This window comes from Pongo pygmaeus, chromosome 2 (genome assembly GCF_028885625.2).
Source record: "Pongo pygmaeus isolate AG05252 chromosome 2, NHGRI_mPonPyg2-v2.0_pri, whole genome shotgun sequence".
Taxonomy (NCBI): Eukaryota; Metazoa; Chordata; class Mammalia; order Primates; family Hominidae; genus Pongo; species Pongo pygmaeus.
The window spans coordinates 197,516,575-197,529,468 of record NC_085930.1 but is presented as its reverse complement, the minus strand read 5'-3'; the positions used below and the strand labels follow the sequence as shown (position 1 = coordinate 197,529,468).

The 12,894-nt window shown below is 37.6% G+C and overlaps 1 protein-coding gene across 47 annotated transcripts in view; it reads right to left on the bottom strand.

The window, feature by feature from the left end:
* Nucleotides 1-12,894, bottom strand: part of LPP (LIM domain containing preferred translocation partner in lipoma) — a 741,980-nt gene that overhangs the window by 577,025 nt on the left and 152,061 nt on the right. For 27 of the 47 annotated variants that reach the window (XM_063662516.1, XM_063662517.1, XM_054479469.2 and 24 more), the window contains one exon: nucleotides 12,264-12,364. The exons of the other annotated variants lie outside the window; for them this stretch is intronic. The gene's annotated coding sequence lies outside the window, so the exon portion shown is untranslated. The remainder of the gene's footprint in view (nucleotides 1-12,263; nucleotides 12,365-12,894) is intronic. 47 annotated transcript variants of the gene reach the window in all.

The following is a 12,894-nucleotide window of genomic DNA, read 5'->3' as shown; positions in this document are numbered from 1 at the left end:
TCCCAAAGTGGTGGGATTATAGGCGTAAGCCACCGCGCCCAGCCAGGCTAATCTTTAGAAAGACATTTTTACCCAGGTATACTTGATTTGAGAAAAACTCTGTAGACTTTTAAAATAAATCTATTAATATCATGACCTAAAAAGGTAATTTGAAGCATGTCTAATATGTTCTTATTCCTACACATTAGTAGATACCTAGAGAGAATATCCAAATGAGGCAGAGATGAACTAGAGTTACAGGACTGAATCAGCCACAAATTCCATAATAATTCCCTGGAGATTTATTTATTCATACAAAAGCATTTCTTAAGCACATTAGCAAGTGCTTAAGAAATATATGACAGACACTATGGTAGACCCAAAATAAATAAACAGACAAGGTTCCTGTCCCTACAAAGCTTACATTCTAATGGGTCTGGGATTTTAAGAACCTGTGCACAGTCAAATAACTAAAAAACAAGATTAAAAACACTCTTCAGCAAAACTTAAGGCATACAAATAAGCATCTCTTACAGGAAAATTTATATCTTATTGATATGAATAAAAAAGCAGAAATAAAAATATGGAAATTAAGAGTCAAGTTCAAACAATGAGAAAAACAACAGAATAAACCTAGAAAAAGTAGAAGGTATTATTGAAGATTTTAAAGAGAAAATAAAGAATTACAAAGTGGTAGAGCCAATACATAAATGCAAAAGCTATTTTTTAAATAAATAATAAATTAAACTCTGATGCATTAGCCAGAAAGATGGATACATATAGCAGAAATCCATAAAACTTTAAATAATATGTGAAATATAACTATAAATACAGAGGAAATGAAAATAATCATGAGAAATTATTTTACACCATGCAAATGAATTTGAAATAGGTGACTTCCCTAAAAAAACTATAATTTAACAAAGGTAATCACAGAATAGATGTAAAAGCTAATTAGTCCAATTACTACAGAAAAAATGTAAAAAATTTTTAAGAGCAAACACGTTCTTCACTCCAAAAAAGGCAATACATAATTTCACAAGGGAATTCTATCATATTTTAAAGAAATAACCCATGTAAATGTTGTTAAACTATTTCAAAATAAAGAAAAAAGAAAAACTTCCTGGTTTGTTTGTTTGTTTGTTTGTTTTGCGATGGAGTCTCGCTCTGTCACCAGGCTGGAGTCAAGGGCGCAATCTCACTCACTGCAAACTCTGCCTCCCGGGTTCAAGCAATCCCGAGTAGGTGGGACTACAGGCACACAACACCATGCCCAGCTAATTTTTGTATTTTTATTAGAGACGAGGTTTCACTATTTTGGTCAGGATGGTCTCGATCACACACACACACACACACACACACACACAGAATTTTCAAATAATCCCACTTGTGAAAATTGAAGCACAGATCATTAATATATTAATGATCTCTAGAATTTAGCAACACTAAAAATACATAATATAGAAAAAATGACCAAGTTGAGAATTATTTTAGCAAGAATACTAACAGGATTTCATATTTGAAAATTTTATTCATATATTACAGCAAATTTACAGGACAAAAGAGAAAAATACACAATTTTTTTAGAATATATGATTACTTTCAAAGTTTCTTTAAAAAAAAAGCTAGATAACCATTTAACAACCAGCCTCAATTAAAACAACAACAATAACAACACTATCAAAATAAATGTGGATACTTTTCAACACAATACATTTCTCAAATTGAAAGCCAACGTCACTAGTAACAGGGAACATTATGAGCATACCCATTAAACTCAGCACAAAAGTAGGACATTTACTCAAACACAGTTATTTGATATTTCTTATTCTAGAGGTATTAGTACAGTAAGAAGAAAGCTATAAGTGTTGTAAAAATTGGAAAGAAAGGATAAATTATTGACAGATAATATACTTTCTTAACTAGAAACTCAAAAAAATCTATCTAAAATTATTCAAATAATGAGACAATTCAGTAAAGTGGCTGAGCAGAAAATCAATGTACTGAAATCCAGACCCCAAACACACAGGCACACACACACATAATTAAATGAAATAGAAAATAATTACATTAACTAGAGCAAGCAGAAAATATCTAGAAAAATTAACTTATTAGAAACATGCATGGTCTACCTGAAGAAAAATTTCAGTGCTCCTGGGAACATCAAAGAAGGTTTCAACAAATGGAAAGGCATTAGTATTCCAAGAAAAAGAATCAACACTTTTACAATGTATAGCATGTAATGCTAATAAATAAACCCAGCAAACCTAATAAATACATCAACAGAACTTTTTTATATTATTTTATTTTCCTTTTTTTTTTTTTTTTTTTTTTTTGAGACGGAGTCTCACTCTGTCACCCAGGCTGGAGTGCAGTGGCGGGATCTTGGCTCACTGCAACCTCCACCTCCCAGTTCAAGCGATTCTCCTGCCTCAGCCTCCCCAGTAGCTGGGACTACAGGTGCCTGCCACCACACTTGGCTATTTTTGTATTCTTAGTAGATAGGGTTTCACTATGTTGGCCAGGCTGGTCTTGAACTTCTGACCTCAAGTGATCTGCCCACCTCGGCCACCCAAAGTGCTGGGATTACAGGCGTGAGCCACCATGCCCAGCCAGAACACTATTTTTTGGACTAGGCAGGTTCATTATAAAGTTCAATGAAAAACAAGCATTAAAAGCCAGAGATTTTCTGAAAAAGAGAAACTAGTAAGAATAGGGAATCTTTGTCAGATAATAAAACATATTATAAAGCTACAATAATTGAAAGCATAATAATGACACATGAAGTGACAGATGAATAGAACAGAAAGTCTAAAAATAGATGCAAATTCTTTTTTTTTCTTTTTTTTTATATTTTAAGTTCTGGGGTACATGTGCACAACGTGCAGATTTGTTACATATGTATACATGTGCCATGTTGGTTTGCTGCACCCATCAACTCATCATTTACATTAGGTATATCTCCTCATGCTATCCCTCCCCACTCCCCACACCCCACGACAGGCCCTGGTGTGTGATGTTCCCCTTCCTGTGTCCAAATATTCTCATTGTTCAATTCCCACCTATGAGTGAGAACATGCAGTGTTTGGTTTTTTGTCCTTGCGATAGTTTGCTGAGAATGATGATTTCCAGGTTCATCCATGTCCCTACAAAGGACATGAACTCATCCTTTTTTTATGGCTGCACAGTATTCCATGGTGTTCTTAAGTATTAAATATTTAAGTATTAAGAAATTTAATATACAATAAAGGTAGCTTTTCAAATCAGTGTGAAAGAGATGGACTCCTCAATAAATAGTGTTTAGAACTGCAGATCCAGAAAAATATCAAAATATATCCTAACCTCACATTTTTTACCAAAATAAAATTTCAATGGTTCAAAGATTTGAGAAAGAGCAGATGAAATAACTAGAAGAAAAATTGGAAATTTCTTTTTAAATATCACAAAGTAGGGAAGGCATTTCTAAGTATCACACAAAATCAAAGAAACATAAAATCAAAAAAGGATTAACTATATAAAACTTTTTATTTTAATCTGCAAGTTAAAAAAGAAATGCAAAATGGTAAAGCATTACAATTCCTGTCACAGACTACAAGTTAATTTTCTTAACTGTAATAAATCAATAAGCAAAAATTCAGCAATCCAATAGAAAAGGAAGTGAAGGACAGTTCAGAAAACAGAATTACAAATGGGTACGGCCAATTTCAAATGGTGTTTAGAGTCGCTAATAACAGAAATGCAAATGTGTATATAAATGGCATGTATATAAATGTATTTATATACACTGGAATATAAATATATACGTGTGTGTGTGTTTGTGTGTGTGTTTCTGTGTGTGTGTATACACATGCTTATTTATACCCAGTTTATTTCTAAAAGGATATATAAAGAACTTATACTTTCCTCTGGGTGGGAGAAGTAGAGAGATAAAATAAAGATGTACTTGTCATTGCATAGTTTTGAATTTTATACTATAGTTTAAACTATATTTTTGTGTTACTTACTCAAATTAATTTTTAGTTTCTTTAAAGAAATGTTGGAAAGGCCGGGTGCGGTGGCTCACACCTGTAATCCCAGCACTTTGGGAAGTCAAGGCAGGAGAATCATCTGAGGTCAGGAGTTCCAGACCAGCCTGGCCAATATGGTGAAACTCTGTCTCTACTAAAAATACAAAAATTAGCCGGGCGTGGCAGCGGGTGCCTGTAATCCCAGCTACTCAGAAGGCTGAGGCAGGAGAATCACTTGAATTCGGGACATGGAGGTTGCAGTGAGCCAACATCAGGCCACTGCACTCAAGCCTGGGTGACAGCAAGACTCTGTCTCAAAACAGAAAAAAAGAAATGGTGGACAATAGCACATCAAAGAGAACGATGAATTCAGGGCAGGGAAGCCAGATAGATGGCCTGCAATGTTCCAACTCCGTAAGTTTATTTTATCTTACCTTATTTTATTTTATTTTATGTTTAGAGGTAGGGTCTCGCTCCATTATCCAAGCTGGAGTATAGCGGCACAATCATAGCTCACTGCAGCCTTGAACTCTCAAGCAATGTTCCTGCCTCAGCCTCCTGAGTAGCTAGGACTACAGGTGTACACCATCATGACCAACTAATTGTTTTATTTCATTTTTTTGTAGAAATGGGGTTTCACTATGTTGCCCAATCTGGTCTCAAACTCCTGGCATCAAGAGATCCTCCCACCGCAGCCTCCCAAAGTGCTGGGATTTGACAATAGACACAGAGAGAGAGAGAGAGAGAGCGCGAGCATATAAAATAATTAGAAAATAAGAATAACTAAAAAAAAAATTGGGGCCACTGCACCCGGCCTCAATTCTGCAACTTAATATGGCATATCAGAATAACCATGAGAAAGATATCAGGATCTGAAGACTAATACAGCTGCTTAACATCTTCGACTTTTTGGAAGTTCTTCATCCTTTCAGCACCTCAGTTTCCACAGCTGTGAAACAGAAAGCTAAAACTTACACTTCAACAGGTCTCTGTGAAAATTAAATAATATAACTTATAATAAAGCACTTAGCCCAAGTTCTGGCAAGGAACATATATTCAATCAATGTTGGCTCTCTTTACTATAAGGATTCTTTTAAAAAATAATAATAGCAATAATAATAATGCTCTGCTCAACCACACACATTCCACCCAACATCTACCCCCACCACTCTGGCCTCAGCTCCCCTTCCTATTGCCATTGACACCCTAACTGCCCAAGAAGCAAGGATAGAATAAACTCAAATTCTAAATGCCAGTCCAGAGAATGAATTTTTAAAAAATCTATTTCAACTCACACATTTCATAGTGGAGGCCATCTATAATTAGGTGGTGGCCAAAGTGATGAAAACTCAAATCTACTGACCCCCTATTCATAGACTCTTCAACACAATTATTTCAATGTGTTGGCAAAGATTGAGCATCTCTCCCTCAACAATTATTTCATGTGTCGGCAAAGAATGAGCATCTCTCCCTTAACTCCACTGGCTAGCTATTTTTTAACTTCACTTTGCTTTGTTGCCTTCTCACTCCCAAGCACCTATAGCGCACTCATCAACCAGGCATCCTTGGCCTGTCTCTCCTTGTGAACATGGATCACCACACAATACACACAGTCACCTGCCTCATATCACTGCAGACATTGGAAGACAAAGTTATCTTTCTTGTAATATACCAAAAGGCCAACTTCGTCAGTCTTCCAGAAGAAGAAAAAAAAAAGAAAGAAAGATAACTTTAACAAAAACTCACTCTATCCTGATAGAAACAAATAAAGAACCCCTTTCTCTAGAACACAGTGACTTAAAGGGATCTTAAAGGTGATGCATCCTCACAGCACTGGGTTTTGTTGGCAGTCGTGGTGGTGGTGGTGAGGTTTTGGGTGTTTGTTTGTTTTGTTTAATTTATCTTTCTTTCTGTTTTTGGCCTGTGTGAAAGATTCTGTTATGGGTATTATCAATTCTCATTTAAAGAAATAAGGACAATGGTATTAATAATGAAACAAAAGTACTCCTTTTTACTCTCTGTGGTCTGCAAGAAGTTTCACATTTCACTCAGATCAGAACTCCATGTTTTACTGATGTGAAAGTATGTGGTTTTTGCGATAGCCAAGTTCTTCTAATATTCAACTTTGTTGTTTCTTACTTTCAACTTACAGTAAATGAATCCCGATTTTTCCCCTTTGTCAAAATCAGCCCATTTTCAAAACAAGCAAGCCACCTCGCTCATGACACTTTTCATGAATATTATACAGGCATAAGGCTATTTAAAGCTATTTTATTGAATTATACAATCTCAACTGTGAAGGAGATTGCTCAATTTTTGTCTGTGGATGCCACAGGACACAACTAATTCTGGAGAAGCACAGAAGAAAGGCAAGTCCTACCTCCGCTTATCTCGCCTCTTCTCTAAGGACCTCTCAACCTTTGTTTTTGGCAACATTTAAACAGAGAAATCAGGGATCACCAATCAGTCCCCAACAAGAGAAGAACAATTACTGTCATCATGCTCATAGCCATCGTCTTTAACCTTGGCTTCAAGTGTGCTCAATCTGCCTCCGGAGCCTGCAAAGTAGGTAACGCAAAAATTACTCTCCTCCACTGTATATTAGAAGAAACGCAGGCTCTGAACAGGTGTGGTGGCTCCTGCCTGTAATCCCAGCACTTTGGGAGGGCAAGGCAGGTGGATCACCTGAGGTCAGGCGTTCAAGACTAGCCTGGCCAATATGGTGAAACCCCGTCTCTGCTAAAAATACAAAAATTAGCTGGGCATGGTCATGCATGCCTATAATCCCAGATACTGAGGAGGCTGAGGCAGGAGAATCGCTTGAACCTGGGAGGCAGAGGATGCAGGAGCAGGGATCGCACCACTACACTCCAGCCTGGGCAACAGAGTAAGACTCCATCTCAAAAAAAAAAAAAGAAGAAGAAGGAGAAGGAGAGGAGGGAGGACGAGAAGGAGAAAGGAGAAGGGAGAAGGGAGAAAGGAAGAAGGAAGAAGGGGAAAGAGAAGGAGAAGGAGGAGAAGGAGAAGAAGAACAAGGAGAAGAAGAAGAAACAACTCAGGCTCAGAAAGAACAAATGATTTGCCCTGGAGCCCCCAGCAATAAGTGGGAAGACCGAGTCCTTGACCAAAGTTTTATCATTCTGGAAAAAGGCTCTATCTACTCTCTACTCCGCATAAGGGGAGCACCCTGGATTTTGTTTGTTTCTCTCAATACTTTGTTCAGCGCTGGCTCTTAGTTGCTTCATCATGACACAATGACTCCACCAGCAAGGCTGACAACCAGCGCGTACTTGATGGCACCACTGTTTATACTGGAGTTGGTTTTGATTGTTCAGTGCCTGGGCCATAGCAGTTGTTAAATATTTTCACTATCACTACAATCCATCAATTTTCAGATGTGTCACAAGCAATTTATTACCAGTAACTGTTTAAATCCTAAAGTTCCAAATGATTTGTTTTTGTTTAAAAACTAGCACTCTTTCAAGGTTATCTCTATGATATTGTCACTCACATTCCCATTTACTTGCTTAAGTGGGGCATCTAGAAGCAGAGTTATAGACAGTTTTTCACTTATTCACTTCAGCACAGCCTGCCTTCTCTGTGATACAGGCATATCACAGCCCATAGTGTGCTGTGATATTAACATTATCCATCATAAGAATCTTGGATAAATAAAGCTGAGAAACTACTTCTGTAAATGTTGGGGGCAGAATGACCAACAATTTGGCTTTCCTAGAAAGAGAAGAGAGTATCTGCATTCCCTGTAGACTGATAAATCCTCTACCATCAGTCCTGAATTCTGAGGGGGTCTGATATTTAAGCAACAAAACTTAGAAGGTTCCACTTGTTATTCCTAGCTCTGTCACTAAAAAATTGTGTCCAAACAGAGGTAATACGAGTGTGTTACCTGTTCCCCAAGTTACACACACGCACAGACACACACACACACACTTATACCCCAGAGCACAGAATGGATCCAGTGTAGTAATGCAGGTGACCAAAAATGCCCCACAGTCCATTCAATACATGTAGAAACAATTTATCCTAACAACGTCTAAGAGATAATCAGCTGTATTCCCTGTGTTAATAAAGTTATATTGAACATCCCAGTTATGAGCTTATCTCATAGGACTAAGAATGTATTATCTATCTCCCTCACTAGAGTGTAAGCTCCCTGTGATGAAGAACCAATTATTCATTCGAGCAAATACTTACTGAGCATGTATTATGTGCCAGGCACTGACCTAGGTGGAGATACAACAAACAACTGAAAAAGACTAAATCCTGCCACTCACGGAGCTTACATCCCCTTGTGGTAAAAGTAGAAAATTCATAAACAGGTAAAGATGCACATAATTTTCAGAGAACAATAAATGCTCAAAAATAAAATAAAATAGAGTACAGGAGATAGGTAGTGCCAGATGTGGAGGCACAAATTTTATCTATCTTACCGCTAGTTCTAATCATTGATTTGAGGCTTTCGAAAAAACAGCCATGTCTGAGTCCCACCCACAGATATTCTGATTTAATGAGCTTGGGGGTGGACTTAGACAACACTGTTTTTAAGGGCGCACCAATCATTCTAACTTAATACCACCAGGACTGAGATCCACTGGTATGTGTGATTTTCAAACCTACCTGTCACATTGCATCTGTGTGACCTCAAGAAAGATACTTCATTTCTTTGAGCCTCAATGCTCACATCTGTAAAATGGGATAATAATAGTAATAGACACCTCTTTGGGTTATTGTGAGAATTGAATGATATATGCAAAGTATGGCAAAGTTTCTAGCACATGCAAAGGACTCAGTAAGTGTTTGCCATCATTTACTGTTATCTCTACCAGTTAAAAATATGCACAGAAGATGCAAATTGAGGGCTGCAGGCCAAATCTGGTCCTTAGACGGGTTCTGTTTGCCATTTGCAGTGTGGACTTACAACGTGCTTTGTTGTTGTTTTGAGCCAAAGTTGATGCTACTGAGTAAGATTGTAAGTTGCATTTTTCTTCTTCCATGAGGAAGTATCTCTCATAGTGCTTTAAAAATACTTGAATGAGCTGCCAACATTTTAAAAACTGAAGAGTTTACATAAAAATCTGGCAATGATGCATCTCCACGTGGCAATAATTAGCCTAGCGCCAAGCGGCTGTCACCCCTTTCAGAGAGGATGCCCTCTTGAGCACCTCCCATTCCCCACCATGCACTGCATCTCTCTCCCCAAACACATGCCCAGACCATGGCATTTCAACAACACACTAGCACTGTAACTTTCCTTACAGTAAAAAGGAAAACAAAATATTTCCTGCACCCACGACTCTAAAGTGGGAAGAGGTTAAGCTAGATAAAGGGCTTTGTGTTTCAAGAAAATGTGCCTGACTCTGTAGGCATATGGCCTAACATATCCTGGACACTGAAATAGGAGCTTTGCAAACATTAGCTCCATTCATCCCACAATTCTGTGAGGTACTTTCCATGATCACAATTTTCAGGCCAGGCACGGTGGCTCACACCTGTAATCCCAACACTTTGGGAGGGCATGGTGGGTGGATCATTTGAGGTCAGGAGTTCAAGCCCAGCCTGACCAACATGGTGAAACCCCGTCTCTACTAAAAATAAAAAAAATAAAAATAAATTAGTTGGGCGTGGTGGTGCACGCCTGCAGTCCCAGCTACTTGGGAGGCTGAAGCAGGAGAATCGCTTGAACTCAGGAGGCACAGGTTGCAGTAAGCTGAGATCGTGCCACTGCACTCTAACCTAGGTGAAAGAGTGAGACTACGTCTCAAAAAAAAAAAAAAAGAAAAAGAAAAAACAACATTTTTCAAGGATGAAGAAACAACCCTAGAGAGGATAAGCAACAGCCTTCAGTCACATATACAATAAGTGAAAAGTTAGGTGCAGAAACAGAACTGTCTGACTTCAAAGTTGAAACTTTCTCCACCATACTATGCTCCCTGCACCAACGAGAATATTTAGTGTAATTAAACTATTGAAGACAACAACAGGTAAATGAGAAAATCCTTGGAAAAGAACACCGTTAATTTAGAACAGTATATGTCTCTCTCTGGCCAGCGTACTTTGTTTCATGACACTACTTGGCATCATCCATCCCAAATACTTTCGGTCACTGTGTGTTTCAGACTCCGAGAAACCTTCAAATAACACAATAAAACCTGCTCCTCTTTTCCTTTAATCTTACATAAAGGCAGTTCTCTTAAGTCTATAGTCAAAGAGATTATAAAAAGAAAACAAATCACTTTGCGTGTATGTGTGTGTATCTGTGTGTTGTGTGTGTGTTGTGTTGAGAAAACTCAAAACCAATAACTGAAATAGAAGACCTAGACCCAGTAAAACTCATCTCAAATATTAACACTTTGTGAGCCTCTCTGGACTCACCTTGTCAGAATTAACCTGCCTCCAGATTCTAATACAGGTTATTTGTACCTATCTCAGATTTCCATATCACATTATACTTACGGGTTATGTCAACATAACTATGTTTTATTTACTTTTTTATGCCCCAATCCACACCTGCTACCAATGTTAAGCTCACAGAAAGGCACAAAGCTGGATGTTCAGTAAAATGGTTGTTGACTTGAGGGCTGCAAAATAACATGGAAATCAAGGTAACACTGACCTTTTCCTAACAATTTTTTTAAAGTAAATATATTTAGTATTTAGCTCCTACAGAGCTAGGCTTTGTGGGGATGTAGAGATTAATTTTTTTAAGTACTTTGACTTCAAAGAACTTATCACCCACTGGGAGAGTCAAAAGCACATATATAACCATAATGCTGGAGAAATAAAAATGAAATCTCCTAAGAGATATAAACAAAAAAAGTCCTGGCAATTGAGAGAAATGTGCAAGCTAGGAAATGTATCAGTCTTTTGCTATCAGCTTTATTTTAAGTGGTCAATTAAAATATTTCAGCCCAAATAAATATGTAATTTATTTCCCTGATAATTTAATGACATTTCTTTTTTGAAGCAACTGACATTTAACTATCAGAAGAGCTGTTAAGAAAGGTCTCAGCCATAATAGGGAATTCAACTTTTTTAAGGAAGCTTAAGAGAAATTATCTTTGTATTTCAGCAATTCTGGAAGAGCTTGACTTTTCTGACAATATAACTGCAAAGGAACTTGAGTCAAAACACATGGGAAAAGAAAAGATGCTCAAGATATTTCAAGTCTACAATTATTTGCTGAACACATGCTAAGTGCCAGGAAATACGTTAAGCTCTCCAGGGAAACAGAGCTCAGCCTTTATTTGGGATAACAGTGGGCTACTCGTTCAGGATAAGATATTAAGATATAACTTTATGGTAAGCAGTATAGAAGAGGTATATGAGCAAAAAGCTCTGAGATTTAAAGGGGAGAGAAAGTATGTAAATTAGGAACTTTATTGATACATGTGGCATGACACCATGAAAAGAAAACTAAATTTAGTAACTTAACATTTGCCTTATACTCCTGGTTCTGCCAATAATTTGGTGACAGAACTTGAGCAAGTCCCTGCCCACCTTTTAGGCTTCAGATTTCCCCCCATTATTAAAAAAGAGTCTTAAACTATACAGCCCTTCCAGTGATCTTAGTCTACAAACAAATCTGGGCATTAAACTACACTCTGAATTGGAGGTACAGCAAGAGAATGCAAATTTCCTATTACGCCATTGAAATCTATTTGCCCTCTGAGCGGTTTGCCAACCCAGAAATTCAAAAGCAACAAAGCTAGTAGCTACAAATTTGATACATTTATTATAATTTATATGACTACAATTTACTGACTAAATTGCATGCTGTTCCATCATGAAGGCTGGAGTACTACTACAACATCAACAGGGGACATATGAAGACAGGCAGTTAAGTAGGGTAGATTTCCGCCAGGGCTCTTCCTCCATTCTGTGGCACAGAAGGTATAGGGTAATTACAGGTCCAGCGATTACTAGTTGATACTAGTCCTTTTTCTAAGAAAAGTGAGAGCTTTATTTCCCATCAGAAATGGTTCCAGTATAACTTTCCAAAGCCATATGCCTTTTCGAATATTTATTTTGTAAATTATCATTGGCCAACCCTGTCTTACAAAATCAGAATCTCAAGGGAAGGTACTGGGAACCTATTTTTAATAACAGGTGATTCTGAAGATCAAGCAAGTCAGGAAACTCCTGTTATAGAACATCTGATCTCCTCATTATTCACAAGTGCCCTGCTTCTTATCCTGTTTGCATGTTTCTCCTACCTGCAGTGTGCTTCTCCTACCATCGCTGGTGACATATACTTACCTATCCTTCAGGGTCCAGCTCAAATACCAACTGATTCCATGACCCTCCACACTCTCTCTTCCAGGAAAGTACCTTTTACCTCCCACAGTTCTTTGTATTCCCTTTAAGAATAGAAGAGATCAGAGAAGGAGTCTGAGTCATTCATTCATTTATAAGTTCATTCATTTAATAAATATTTACTGGTCACCTATCCCATGCCAGGTACTACTCTAGGCACTGGTGACACAGCCAATGAACAAAACAAAGTTCTCTATTTTCAGCGACATTTTAGCACAGGTGCTGGCAAGCTGTGGCACACAGACCAAATCCAGCTCACTGCATGTTTTTGTGAATAGAAGTTTATTGGAACATAGTCACACTCAATTATTTATGTATTGTTTATGGCAGAGTCTTGAGTGTTTCATGTATTGTCTGAGAGCAGAGTGAGGAGCTACAACAGAGACCTTATGGACCACAAATCTAAGCTGTGTACCATCTGTCCCTTTACAGAAAAAGTTGGCCAACCCTTGTTCTAGTATATTTTTCCCACATAGCACAGTGTTGAGTATGTAGTAGGCAGTTAATAAATGCTTAAAGAATAAAACAAAGATCAAAAGTAAGAATAAAATCATATAAGACAAGTCATATGGCA